This window comes from Lepidothrix coronata, unplaced genomic scaffold, assembly GCF_001604755.1.
Source record: "Lepidothrix coronata isolate B3197 unplaced genomic scaffold, Lepidothrix_coronata-1.0 Scaffold16, whole genome shotgun sequence".
NCBI lineage: Eukaryota > Metazoa > Chordata > Aves > Passeriformes > Pipridae > Lepidothrix > Lepidothrix coronata.
Window position 1 is genome coordinate 6,136,548 of NW_016690196.1, and position 14,943 is coordinate 6,151,490.

Genomic DNA, 14,943 nt, shown 5'->3' on the forward strand with positions numbered 1-14,943 from the left:
TAAGCGAAGGGGCCTTGGAATTGGCAGCTAGGGCCAACTTGGTGAGATCTTGGCTGAGTTTCTGGTGACCATGTGGACCTGAGGAGTCATGCCTGCAACCAAGTGAGTAACACTTCCAGTCATGTAACTGGGGCATTTCAGCCCTGGTCATGTTTTTAAGCAGCCCATGAGTTTATGATTGATTGTCATCTCAAGTGATATATTTATGTCTTGCCTCCAGATGAACTCTCAGAATTTTGTTTCTTGCAAATCCCCAAAGGTTCAAAGTCAGAGTTAACTTCATTTTCTTGGCACGTGTTGATCACCTCATTTATGGTCTTGGATATTGAATCTCATGCATAACTTCTTGTTGCTGGCCTTGGAGGATGAGTCTCACACTTAGAAGGAGGTATCTACTGGAAACAGGATTTCCCACAAAAAACTAGCAGTGTTCTAGCTATTCTTGCACATGTTCCCCAAGTAAAAGCCCTTGGATGGAGCAGTGCAAGCGAGGTGAGCATGCAGAGAGTGAGAGCACAGCCAAAGTGAATTCCAACTTTCATTCAAGCAGAAACCTTCAAAGTATTTGGGCCTTTCTAAACAGGAGTGTATTCAATTCTTCCTTATTAAGTCAGTGACACAAGAGAATGCCTTGTGTGTTCTCCATGGGGATTCAGCCTCTCCTTGGCCTATTGTCTAAACTTTTATCAATGACCTTTTAAAAGAGCGCTGAAATTCAGTCAGACACAATTAATAGATACTTTGCTTACACTTGACAGACATGCAAGGTAAGAATGAGGATGTTAGCATGCCAGCCATGCGAATGAGAATGTTGTCACGCTAAAGCATTCTTGGCTGGTTCTAGTAGTGTCCTAAACCAAAGGACAAACCACAGCATAACCCCCCAAAATGTTCTAATGCTTCGTGGATATTTTGAATGCCTCCATCTCACAGTGGCTCCCATGCTCAGCACCGCACAAGCCAAGTGGCTGATGTACATACAAAATCCTCTTCAGCAGACAGGTGCTGTTGGCTACTGAGTACTGACACTCAGTAGTCCCTGGAGAGAGCCTTACCTGGCTGCATGGAAGGTGTTGGACAGGCCTGGCTATGTGGTGCACCTCACTAATTGCCAGCAGTTTCCCATGTCCTGTATACATTGCCAGTACCAATGACCAGACTAAACACTTCCAGACATTTTCAGAGAGACTTCTTAAAGTTTGAATACCTCAATTCCCAGCCTTTGTATCGGGTTCTTTATTCATGTGAAATTATATATGTGTATATATACATATGTATTTCTTTAGATATATATTAATTACTTATGTATGTATTACATGTTGATGTAATCTTTTTTGATTTCAGTAAACATTTTGATAGTGTCTTTCACAGGAACCTTCAAGACAAAATGTCCAGCACACAACTGGATAAACACATCATGTGATGGGTGAGCAGTTGGCTCACGGGTTGAGCACAGAGGGTAATAGTGAATGGGGGAACATCAGACTGGTGACCTGTCACTGTGGGGTTCCACAGGACTCCATCTTAGGCCCTGTGCTCTTCATAAATTACTTGGACACAGGAATGGAAGGGATACTAAGTAAGTTTGCAATTGATACAACATTGGGAGGAGCTGTTGACTCACTTGAAGGCAAGGAGGCCTGCAGAGAGACCTCAATAGGTTAGAGGACTGGGCAATCACCAACTGTGTGAAGTTCAACAAGGGAAAGTGCCAGATTCCGCACCTGGGATGGGGCAACTTTGGATGTACAGACAGGCTGGGGAATGAGATTCTGGAGAGCAGTGCCAGGAAAAGGACCTGGGGGTCCTGGTCGATGGCAAGTTGAACGTGAGTCAGCAGTGCCCTGGCTGCCAGGAGGGCCAACCGTGTCCTGGGGCGCATCAGGCAAAGCATCGCCAGCCAGTTGAGGGAGGGGATTGTCCTGCTCTGCTCTGCACTAGTGCGGCCTCACCTTGAATTGTGTGCGGTTTTGGACACCACAATATAAGAAAGATATTAAGCTGTTAGAGAGCGTCCAAAGGAGAGCAATGAAGATGGTGAAGGCCTTGAGGGGAAGTCGTATGAGGAGCGGCTGAGGGCACTTGGTCTGTTGAGCCTGGAGGAGGCCGAGCAGAGACCTCATTGCTGTCTACAACTTCCTCGTGAGGGGAAAAAGAGGGGCAGGCACTGATCAGTGACAGAACTCGAGGGAATGGCCTGAAGCTGTGTCAGGAGAGGTTTAGTTAGACATTCATCCATGGATAGTTGGGTGCTGGAACAGTCTCCCCAGGGAAGTGGTCACAGCGCCAATCCTGCCAGAGTTCAAGAAGCATTTGGATGATGCTCTCAGGCACATGATGTGATTCTTGGGATGCCCTGTGCAGGGCTAGGAGTTGGACTCTGATGATCCTAGTGGGTCCCTTCCAACTAAGAATATTCAGTGATTCTCTGATTCCATGATACTTATTTCTTTGCAAATATTTCTCCAGAAATGAAGACTAACGAAGTCCTTATCTACTGTTGTGTGCCATTAAGGTTGTAGCGGCCTGTCTGTCAAGTTCATGGCCCCATTCTGGAAATGCTGGTCACGTCTTCACTAATGCCAACCTCCTCTCCAAAGAGAAAGCAATTTAAACAAAGCAGATGGACAAACTCTGAGGGAGGAAATACAAAAGGGAATTGTTCCTCTGAGATTGTGTGAAAGGTCCTAGAGAGAGCTAGGAAGGGAACTCAGTTCTCTCAACCCTTAGATCAGAGACTGACAAAGTCCTGTCTACCAAGTGATCCACCAAAATCTCCAGAGAGAACCTTCATCTTCAACTTGGACTTGAAAAGCTGCAAAAAAGGCCCTTCAAAATAAGTATTTGGCAGACAATTTGCATAATGCATTTTTTTGGGAACATTTTGATCCTCTTGTGGACTGCCAGCAAAGCACATGCAAGTGTGCTCATTTACTCATGAGAGACTGAGGAGTTTGGTCCAGTGAGGGTGGGCCTGGCCAGGTTGCTCTGTCTGCATGCTAGGATGACTGAGGTTAGGACTGCTGTATGAAGGACGTGGTTTTACTGAAGGTCAGCACAAAGGAAGAAAGTCTAGTTTATTTGCAGGGTATTTTTAAAGCCCATTTTCCAAAGGAAACAGTACTTGTTTGGCTACCCATCCTCCCCTCTTCCGGTAGCTCACATCAGTCAGTTTCAACTACATCTGAAAGGGCAGTAGAAGTTTCAAAAACATTAACTTTTTGGCTGTCAGAGTAGACGAAATGATACAGACCAGTGATTTCTGAAGAGGCTCTTAGACATCAGCTTGCCACACCATCATCATGTGTGAACGTGACCTGCCCGCCAGCAGGTATCTAGCTCTAGATTATGCATACTGCCATTGTCTCTTGCATTTTGTGGGGTAAGGATTAATGTAGCGGCTGAGGAGGAGATGTCTGGGGACAAAGGACATCCCTTTTCCCCAGGAACCCCAGGCTTTGTTAGCCTTCTTGCTCAGAGGGCAACTTGTTTCCTTTATGTGTGTGAAATGCTGAAGAACAGTTGAGCTTGGCATTTCACTGTAAGCCTGTGAGTTCCTGTCTCCTGCAGGAGCTAGTTCCAGTACCCAGGGCCAGCTCCAGGGTAATTTCTGTGTCCCACACATGCTCCTCCCTCCATTGTCTGATGGTGGTCTCAGTCTGCCAGGACACCATTGTCAGCAACAGACAAAGTGGATAATGAGCAGAGAGACAGCTGGGAAGACAGCAAAAGTCTACCAGGAGAGTAAATGAATGATGGACTCAACCACTCAAATAATAACTGGCTGTTTAAAATACCAACTCAAATGAAAACAGGTTGGGCAAGCTTCTGAGAGCACTTGGGCCAACTATACATTGCTTAGGGCATACCGAGTACACCGCACACCGTCATTAAGTAAGCACAGGCCATCGGTGTGGTGGGAGAAGCCCTCAATGCCAGGATGTTCACTCGAAGGCATCCGGGTCATCCAGCCTGTGTCACCACAGGAGCTGTCAGGCACCACTAAATGAGGACACCCAAGGACCTTCTAGGCGAGAGTTACGTGACTGCATGTCTGAGCCACAGGGACATGTCAGACTGGCCTGGCTACTAGTCCATGAGAGTCTGGGAGTCTGGCTATTATTTCAGGGACCAGAATCAGATCCATGGTTGGAAGCACAAGCTCTCTGCGGTGAAGTGACTGAACCCTGGGGCTGCCTTATGCGTGGCCTTTGCGCTCTTCATGTTATCTCATTGTTGAGATAAATGACCAATTCCCCTTTAAACTTTTAAGCACTTTATAAATTATCAGAGGGCTTTAATCTCTCTTTTCATGAGATAAAGGTTCTTCTAAGCCCCAAACTCTAAGTGAGTGGCTTTGGTTTTGTTTTAAGCCTGTCTTTGGAGGAAAGCAGGCCCATCAACCTGAGAAATGTGATCTCAGCTAGAGTAGGGTTCAGATGTGCTGTTAGGAATGGGCCCAAGCAAAGACTTGGGTTGGTTTGTGCTGATGGAGGAATGCATGGACAAAGGATGGAGCAAACAGTGGATACTGATTTATTCATCTCTATACTCCTTTAACGTAACGGGCATGGAAGCTGCACAAGCCTGTTGAAGAGTCAGCTTTTGCTGACCATACTGTCCAATCTGCCCAGAGATGTTTGCGTCTCTGGTTAAACTGATCCATAGCTACTAATTTATCAAACACCTTTTGAACATGGCAAACCTGCCTTGAGCATTCACCATGCTCCACTATGAACATCAGACAAGAGAGACTGACCCCAGGAAACTATTTCAGAGTGTGTAGATGAGAATATCTGCACCGTCTAAAGGATTCCCCTCATGACAAGGGACAGAAGGATCCCGCAGCACCTGCACGTCCATTCCGAGCAGCTGGTATTTCAAGCAGAATTACACAGAGCTGTTCATGAGTGAACTGATGCCTAGGAGCCGTCTGTGGGAATTATCTGATGAATAGTTTCATAGAACAAACAGCAGAGATTAAAAGAGAGAGGGATGAGAGAGTCAGAAAGGGAGATGTCTGAAACAGGGTGAAATGCAGCAGGAAGAGACTACTCTGCAATGAATTATGTGGTGAGGACTCGGCAAAGCTCCCATTTCTATGCCATTTCTCACAGGAAGACATAGATAGGGAATAGCAGTGATCAAAAGATGGGGATGAAGCGTTGGGTGGCACTAGCATTAAGTCAGGCTAGGAAGAAGCAGCCCGTGTTGGGGATTTTACATGACACAACAAGGTGGTTGTCACCCTGAATTCAAACTCTGTTTGAACAACAGAGGATAAAATCACTAAGATGTCCCAAAGGCAACCCAGTGGCATGGAGAACGTGACACATGTCCTCCAGCATGCCCTGTGTCTTCAGGGAAACCAGTGGGGGATGAAACCACTCCTGTGCCATGAAAGAACTCACACAGAGCTTGGTACACAACAGGAAAAGGCTTGCACAGGCAGGAGAGGACTGTTCACAGAGCAAACAGTCATGCTGTCACAGAATTGATCGTGATCCTTATGGGAAACCTAGGAAACATCTTCAAAAGATGAGCAGGGAATTAAAGTACTGTACTTTAATTGAAACCAAGGCTACAGCACCAATACTGGAACAGGCTTCTCAGGGAAGTGGTCATAGCACCAAGCTTGACAGAGTTCAAGAAGTGTTTAGACAATGCTCTGAGGCACATGGTATGATTCTTGGGGCTGTCCTGTGCAGGGCCATGCGTTGGACTTCAGCGATCCTTGTGGCTCTCTTCCACCTCTGAGTGTTCTATGATTCTATGATTCTACTGGTTTTACAATTTTCCCCAGCTGCCGACTCTTCCACTAATCCCTTGCTATTTGCCTCGCAAGAACTTTTGCCTGTACTTATTATATGAAAGTGAGCAGACTCTACCCCTCTCCCTTGTTAATATTTCCTACTGCTGTGGATGCACTAACAACCCCCTTTTCTTCAAAACAGGTAGCTGATTGACACACTGAAGTTAAACTTGGAATACTTGTTTGCAATCTGTACTTAGCTTGAGGTTTGATGTGTCTCTTTCTGACCTAAAGAAGAGCTCAAGCTCCCGACAGCTTGTCTGTCTTCTCCCAGATGCATCAGTTGGTCTAATTAGAAACCCCCACTACTCTTCCTACAAATCTTTCTATGCTAATAAGTGCGGGAGAAGAGGAAAATGCTCCTATTCCATCTCCTACCCCATGAATACCCATTGCTCTGGATCACAATTCTTTTGCCCTCCATCTCCCTTTGCTATATTCATCAGTGTGGCCAGACATAGCTATGAATAAATACTTAAAAGGGCAAGGAAGAAGTGTACATGGAAGTCTTGACTAAAATTAAAGAGTGAAGCATTTCTACAAGGCAACAGCATGTGTGATTGTTTTGTGTGTGTGGCATTTGCTATTCCAGCTCACTGGCATGGTCAGAGAAGGAAGAAAGGAGTCAGGACACTTGGGCTCCTCTCATAACTTTGCATATGACTTATTTGCTGTCTGTGGGTAATTCATTTCACATTCAGTGTCTGTTTTCTCCTCTGCAAAAGGAAAAAGTAATAATTATTACCCAGTCTCTCTGGTCTGTTGGGAGGTGAAACTGATACAAAATGCCTAGGGATCCTGATATAAAAGGTACATTAATACCGTGGTTTACTCTGCTTTCTGCTTTCTGGGCTGCTGGTGTGGAAGCTGAATCTGGAAATCTGGACCTCCAAATACCCTGGAAGATGTAGCTCAGTAGCCCCTGGCAGAAAGGGCCATAACCTTCCTTTAGCCAGCTTTCCTCTCTAGAGCTGTTGTGGGAGCAGACATTCTTGGGCTATTCTCCCCACTCTGCAACATCTATCCAAAAGCATAATGCCTGAGACAGGAGGCTTCAAAATATTCCCCCAGTTCCTCCCCTGGGTGCAGGATAAAAGAATCAGAGACCCAAACCTCAGAGGCATAATAAATATTGCTTAGGACTAGCTTGGAAACCACAGAGATGAAACTGTAAGAGCCTACATAGCAATAGAGGTTAAAAATATTGTCAAACTTTGCCAGTGAGGATGTGATGGAATTAGGGTTTTCTTTGCATCTAGGATTTACCTCCTGGTGCATAAGGAGATCAGATACTACGGAAATACCATCATGTTACATTTTTTCTGTGTGTTTTTCTTATTTGCATTGATCTCAGTGTTGGTGAATATGAATTTGGCTTCTCTAGGGAAGGAAACCAGAGCTGCTTGTGATACACAATCTCGGTGCATGGCAGAAATCAAAAGGTGTGTAAAGTGAATGAAGTTAGGGTAGACTTGGCAAGTGTTTTCAGGTAATGTTTGGAAACTGGGACTGGGTAATTCAGCAAGATTTTACAAGGCAAATGCATATGTTCTTTAGAGAAAGTAAAATTTCCATCAACATGCCCCACCCCAAACACAGTGACATAGAGACGTGCAGAGATATTCTGGTGTAGGGCCATTTTGGTTCAGCACTTGAGAGCTATGTGTGTACATACTGCATACTCACCTGGGGCAGAAAATTTGCAGCATGGAGCCGCCAACTCTGCCAAGTCTGTTATGTGTGAGTATCAAGCTCATAACTGAATCAAAATTTGGGATATTTTTCTTGGGGACAGTGGAGGCCTATTCTTGGCAGCTAGGCACTTCCCTTGCCTAATTTCAAGTTCTTTCTTTAAGCTGTAAATTCTCAATTAACAAGTTGTGTTGATTTTTTTTAGCATGGACAAAATAACCTCTTTTTCTTCTGGTACTCTGAAAATGGTCAAAATCCCTAAATATGTGTAGGTCTTTTTTGCTAGGTTTGGTTTTTTTATCTCCTCTTTTTCTTGTAACAAGCTAAGGCAGATGCCTGGCCTGGAAAATGTCAACTCAAGTGGTGAAAGTGGCAAGTTACAAGCAAATGAAGCCAGAGTTGTCAGAGACAAGTAAAATAGGTGCTAGTTCTTACATTCTCTGGAATGGAGCAGACCAGCCCAGAGCAAGACACAGTCACTGCCACGTCCTGGGGAAAACACTGGGGTTGCTTTCCTCTGTGGAGATCTCTTTTCTCTCACTACTACCACATTTCCTTTGCCTACATCCTGCAACGTTTGCAGTTCCTTGCATGCACTGTGACTCCAGGAGCACTGTTCCCTGGCAGCCCCTGATGTGGATCAAGGGCTTCTTCACCATCTCAAAAGAGTGCTACTCCTTTCCACTCCTTTCCTAGGGTGAGTCTGGTCTCAGAGTGGTGAACAGGGTGTTTCCTCCTGGTGCTGCTTAAAGCTAACAAGCAGCTCTGGGTGATGGGCTGGTTTCTTTTTGCCAATCTCATCTCATTGTCAAGGGCCACAGACTAGGCCTGCAGGAAACTGTGATTCATTCTGTCTACAGCTTTTTTAATGAGACCATTTCCATTGTCTATGAGTGCCAGGTAGGAGAGCACGTCTGCATCAGAGGCTCTGCTTGGGCACAGGCTGAGAGTACGTGTGCGTGTGTCTGTGTACTCTTGGGCTGTTAAGAGGGCTGGGGCGTTATGTTCTGGGGTACAGACCGATGGTACACTCTGGCCTTGCTGGCTCTGAGCACTGCATGCAGCAGTGCTTGTACATAGGATGAAATGCTGCCACCCACCTCGTTGCTTCCAGGAGGTGAGGAGTGAGTGGTGGGGCTGGGACCTCCCCGTGGGTGCAGTCTGGCACCCAGGGAGAGTGCAGAGGATAGGTCAGCGCCTCTGTATTTCTGGGCAAGCAGCTCCTGAGGAGCAAGTAATTAAGTAACAGCTATGACTGCAGCTGACTGGTGTCGAAAAGGCTGATGTTCACAAGGAGGGAGTGATGAAGCAAGTCATCAGAGCAGCAGGAAGCAGATGGCAGGCAGGTGACCATCTGTGCACAGTCTGATAAGTGCATTGCAGTTGCCTTTCCACATAAGGACTCCAGAAGTGGGATGGCCAGATGTGTACAAATCCACAAGAGATCAGGCACTGAGTTGCCAGTGGTGCCTATGGGGGTGACAGCCCCCGTCTGTATTAGCAATGTGCCACACATACTTCTTGGCATAGCACCAGGCTTTCAACTGCACGGTGCTCTGTCAGCAGCACATCCATGTGCAGCCCTGACTTGGGCAATATGTGATCTGACAAGAGAGAAGGGATACACAGCAGGGATCTTCTGTTTTCTGCCCAGTACCTAGAAGGGTTTTGCATTCCCAAGTTTTCAGTTTCCCCTTCGCCTCAGTTCGTTTTATACACTGAGATAGTATTAATACCTGCATGGCAGTCTTATTTTTCATTGTTCATAGCCTACCTGCGCTCCTGAACTTCAAATATCTCTACTAAAGCTCACATAATTTCTCTGACAGCATAGCCATGGAGGGGAGCCCTCCAAAAATTTCAAGGCCCTCTGTGTTGTGTTGGTAGAGGTTGAGGATATTTTCATCTCCTACTTATCTATGCACAGAGCAGTGTCCCTGATGAAAGAGACATGCGTTCACTTTGACATATGCAGCAAAACCAGGTTAAGGTGGAAAGTGCTTGGAATGAGAGATCCTGCTCTCATGGAGCCTCTCCAGCCTTAGGAGGCATTTTCCTTTGGGAGAGTTGTTTATAGTATTACAAGGTCCAGGGGGTTGCTGCTAAGTGGGCAGATGAAGAATCAGGAGCCCCCAACTCAGCATGCATGTGGGCATCCAGTCAGGCTAATGTGTGTGTTACCAGGCTGTCTTTGCTGTCTGTATACCTCCCTTGATATCTATCCATTTTTTTCCCAACTCTGCACCTCTGTTGCCAAACCTTTCTCTTTGTACACCAGGGGATATCTTCCTGTTCCCTTTACCATCTCATCTCCACCATGCCATCTGTATTATCTCCAGCAAAGAGAGAAGAAAACTAGTGTACATCTTTCCTGCTCCTGGTACCCTCTTGGCACACAAACTACCCCAGGTCATCTCCTGCTGCATGCAAACCCCCACCTGTCCCACCCCAGTCTCTGCTTTCCTCTTTTAGTCCCATGCCCCTTCCCAGGGATTCAAGCAGCCTTCCCTCCTTGGAAGCAATCAGAAAATGGGCCAGAAGTCATGGATGTGTTTCAAAACCACCTGGTAATTCCTGGTAATTCCTTTGAAGTCTTGCAGGAGCTTCCAAAGAGTCAGGTCTTCCCATTCTCGTTAGGATTATACACTTAGCACACAATTACTAGGCTGTCCAGAATGCTTGTCAAAGTCTGGAGTTGGAAAAAGCAGAGTAAGACTTTGGGAACAAAAAAAAAAAAAATTAAAAAAATGCCTAGACTGAGTCGCCTAGAGGCTCTGCTCCTAACAGCTAATGTTACTGTATAGCTTGGCTCTGTCAGGCTTTGCCAGCTTGCTTGCCACAGGCTCCTGTTCTCAGCATAGGAGCCAAATCAGATGGAGGTGCTACTGTAGCTCTATTCCTTCTGACCTAGGGTCTTCACAGTTTGCTCTGGCAGTGGTTTTTAGTTGGACACACATGTATATGTAGTGTCAGGGGATTTTTCCTCCTCCTGTGATATTTTTTCCTTCTGATGCCTTGCATCATACAGATTTGGCCCTCCCTCTAGTTTTTGGTGGTGGATCCTTGACCCTGTATGCACTACTCTAGGTGGCACAGTAAATTAGTACATGTGTCTCCTCGCTCCTAGCTTCCAGTGACCTCTGAGTAAAAATGCAACCTCTTGATTTCTAGTCTGAGGGATTTACTTGGATATTGCTATAAGGGTCAAAACAATAAAATGAGAAAAGGAGAGCTGGAGAAGAAGAGCCCTCCTCCCTTGGGCAATCCTGGAGGAGGTCAAACCATTTTTGGCTGTAAACCATAAGCTCCTGTAGTCAGGCTGAGACAGTATACACTGTTCTACGTGCTCATCTGCATTGATCAGCTCTGTGATTTCATGTTAGGAGGCGGTCGGGCACCTTGGAAAGAGCCTGGCCTACCTCATCCAGCATGGCTTGCAGCATGGAAAAGTCTCCAGCAACAATTCCGCTGCCGGCACAGGGGAGGTGGTGCAGGCATGTGTACTTTGGAGAGGGAGAAGCATGGTGCCTCAGGGGCCAAGGAACGTGCCCATGGCACAGACAACCTCCTCCTCCATAAGCAGCACCAGGAGTGGGCACGTTGCGCACGCAACCGCCAAAGCTGCTGCTGGGCACAGGGCGGGATCACACCCAAAACTCTTTGTTTTTGCAACACAAAGGTGGAGACAGAACGTCAGGGAAGGGGAAGTCCTACTTGCTCTTCCCTCCTGGTGAGACGTCCTGCATCCACACTGCTGCATGTCTGGGACTGCCAGCAGCAGCAGCAGCACTGCCAGCCAGATTTTCAGCACCACTTCTGCTGCCCCTCACAGGATGGGATTCGTTATTGTCCTCAGTGGAAGTTGAGCACCATTAAAAATTCAGCTATTTCAGGCTAAGCTGGCCTTTATTATTGCCAGCCTCACAGTGAAATTGAGACATGTAGAGGTATGGGGTGTTTTTTTTAAAGGAATATTTCTGTACTAGGAAGCATAGCTAGTGTTATACCAGTACTGAAGTGCTATTACTAATTCATCTCAATCTGCCAAAATAGGTAGGACTGCAGTCATTTAGGACTGGAGATGTGTGCTCAGTCCTGGCAGACCACTAGATTCCCCTGATCTCTTACCAGGTGCCAGTACCCAGAGACCAGAGCACAAAGTGCTTGGGAGAACTTCAGTGCAAGAGGTAGGCTTTTCTGAGTGTACCCAACACTCCTGAGTTTCCCTCTTAGATTAAGTGAGCTGCATGGGCAGATTCTGGCATGAAGGGGGTAAGTGGTGCAAGCAGCTGGGAGGCTGTAAGTAGGGGGCAACGAAGCCTGGATGTCTGGGAGGATGCAGGGAGGAGGCACTTGGAGCAGCTTTGCACTTGCTACTGGAAGTGTTGGCAATAGTTCTGGTCCCAGCCTGTGGAAACGGGCAAACCCCTCTGGCAAGTGAACTCCGTGCTAAAGACAGTCACAGATGAGCACTTGCAATCAGTTGAGTGGTGTGCATGAAAACTGCCAGACAAATGCGAACTTGCCCTCCTCTGCCAGGCAGTTATAGTGTACATCATCATGATCCTTTGCAAACAGGGGTGCAGCAGGATCGTGGGCAGAGCACTCAGATCTAAGGGTTGATGCCAAACTCAGCAGATAAGCATATGAATGAGGAACCATTCAGAGGAGGAGTGCAATAGGAGAGCAGAAGAACAAGGAGACAACATGCTCTGTGGATGCCTGCCCTGAAGAGCCTGCTTCACTGTCAAGTCTGGGAACAAAACTTTGGTGTGTTTGACACAGGAACTTTCACCAGTTTTTTAGAGTGCTACTTGAATATAAGGAAAACATTTTCTGCTCTCTCTGCAAAGGTCATGGAATGACTTGCTGTCAACCCTGTGCTGTCTCTGGCTGGGACCAGGCAGGGAAGCGTGAGTGGCTGAGAGCAGCCGGGCTGGGGAAACAGAGGAGCCAAGGTTTGCTGCTGGGTCTCGCACAGTGCAGAAGACAAGTCTTCTCCCCTTCCCACCCCCACACCCGCCTCTTTTCTCTGATGAACAGAGCAGTGGGAATGGGCTTAAAGCCTGTGTCAGCCCTGCCTTGATCTCCATGTGCACTCCACATCTCTTGTGACTTTGTCAACACAGCAGGCCAGACGCTGTCTCTGTCGACAGGGCTGCCTCCTGGGCAGCTGAGCAGAACAGAGTGGAGGTGAGAAATTCCCTCTGGGAGAGATAAGCAGAGCTCTCCTTCATCTCCCTTTCTCTGCTTATCCCCTCCTGCAGCTGCTAATGCACGACAGGGAAGAGCTCTGGGGACAAAAGTGGGTATGGTGTGGAAGGAAGGAAGGAAGGAAGGAAGGAAGGAAGGTTGGAAGGAATTTAAAGAGCAGCTGAACTTGCTTCTCTCACTATGGTGGAGGTTGCTTTTGACCTGAGGCAGTAGCTTGGGGTTGATGAAGGAATTTAGCACTTAACTAGTTAGAGAGCTCTGACACTATGCACCAAGGCATGACAGCACTTCAGCACCTCCCTTTAGGCATTCACTGTGTGAACTCACTTTGCCCTGGCCCCATAGTGCCTGGTTTCTTTCCACTGCAAAGGTTCCCATGTGGTCAAATCAGGACAGGGAATGGGATGCGGTCTCTAGAAACCCCTTTCCACAGTAGGTACATGCTGGCATGACAGTGAGGCTGCCTTTGAGACCACTCCTTGAGAGTCTTGCTCCTTGCCTGGAGCAACTACTACATACTGTCCATTGCTCCTGTCTGTGATCCAAGTCCTCTTTGTGACAACATGATGGAGGTGCCAGTCAGGAGTGTGGGCTTGAGCTCCAGCACTTTCAACATTTGCAGTCCGGGTTTCAGTGCTTGGAAATGCTGGTCAAAGACTTTCATCAGTATGGCCCTTTAGCAGCCTGAACGAAGGACCAGAGTTTCAAAAGGCAGTTCTCTGGGTGGGTCTAAATCAGCACTGCTCCACTTTGTCACCAGGCCCAACCTTCAGCGAGCCAATGTGACCCAGCAGTATCCTGTGAGCACCAGCAACGAGATGAGTGTGAGGTCTCCCCAGCTGGGGCGGGCAGGGTCTGGGACCCCAGGAGGGGGGGAGATCATTCCTCATTGCCCCTGCAGGGCGTTACCTGCGTCACGAAAGACGTCAGCTCCAAAACCGCTGATAGGAGTAGGGATATTTCTGCATGGAGGAGTGTGAAGGAGGGAGATACTGAAGAATATACAGACTCAGCAACCCTCCTACCCCCAGGCCTCCATCTGGAGCCCAGGGCTGTGTGCAGGGATCAAGGAGATGGCTTTACAGCACTCATTAAGTGGAGATGGTAGAAACACAGTGGAAAAAGACAGGAAGAGATAGTGTTGGGCTGTGGCCTTCCAAAGTGATGGGAGAGTGGGTAAGCTGCTTGGAGACAAGTCCACCTGGAGGCAAAGCCCTCCTGTGTAGCTGGGACTGCTGGTTTGACCCTTGAGGACCTCACCTACCTGAGGCTTATTTATGACTTCTGAAATGGTTGCACCTTTCCTAGAGGAGTGCAGGAGGGGAACAGTATTTGTCACACTCAGTGTGAAAAGTGCTAGTGACAATAATAAAACCATACTTAAACATGGACTCAATCCCATTTTAATTGCCCCTGAGGTCCTATCTTATGGACTAGCCATGCAGTTAAAGACTTCTCTCCTACCAGCTAATTCATCTGTACTGGACCCTTGGGCAATCTCTCATAGGTGTTATTTTAAATACGCAAGTGCAAATGATCCCTATTGCTTGCCACCTGAGGTCACTGAAATTGCAGCAATATCTTTGTGTGCTGTGTCCCCTCAGGGAAAATGGCCAACTTGAGATTGCCCACCATGAAAAGCGCCATCTTTCCGACTCCATCAAAGGGGAGAGAGCTTGATATTCAAGGCTTTGGTTTAGTCATAGCTGCCTCTATTTTGCAGGCAAATATATCCACGCAGGCCTCTGAGTGCTTTCTAATGAGGTCAATTCCTTCAGGGGTGAAAGGAGACTGGGTGCCTTCCAAGCTGAGATGCTAATGGTAGTAAGCATATGGTGTATGTGTGTAAATTATAACCCAACTACGTGCTAACATGCCAGCACCTTCCTGGCCCTGTTTTCTGGAGTCTCCCTGCTGCTCCAGGGGTGAAGAGCTCCATTCATCCTGTAGGCCACCCAGCTCTCCTACAGAGAAACACTGAATTTTTAAGTGATGGATTTAAAGCTATCGAAAGGAAGCAGGATTAGCAGGGTGAGAGACCTTTCAACCAGTTATCTGTGCTTGGTCTCAATGCTGTGAATCACTGGCACTCCCCAGGCACTTCCCTCTGTGCCTCATACAGGGAGCTCTGTCCTGCCACACAGGGACTATCACTGCTCTCCCCACACTGGCCCTGGCTTCTGCTTTCCAGCCACCAACTGTGGCAGGACAGGAGTGAGCTGCAA

At 47.3% G+C, this 14,943-nt stretch overlaps 1 long non-coding RNA gene across 1 annotated transcript; it reads right to left on the reverse strand.

The window, feature by feature from the left end:
- Positions 1–6,454: 6,454 nt before the first annotated feature.
- On the reverse strand, positions 6,455–13,205 carry LOC108493400. Its single transcript, XR_001873459.1, has 3 exons — positions 13,046–13,205; positions 10,069–10,193; positions 6,455–6,528 (listed from the first exon to the last, which is right to left on the reverse strand). It is a non-coding gene; the product is annotated as an uncharacterized LOC108493400 (long non-coding RNA).
- Between the last annotated feature and the right edge of the window lie 1,738 nt (positions 13,206–14,943).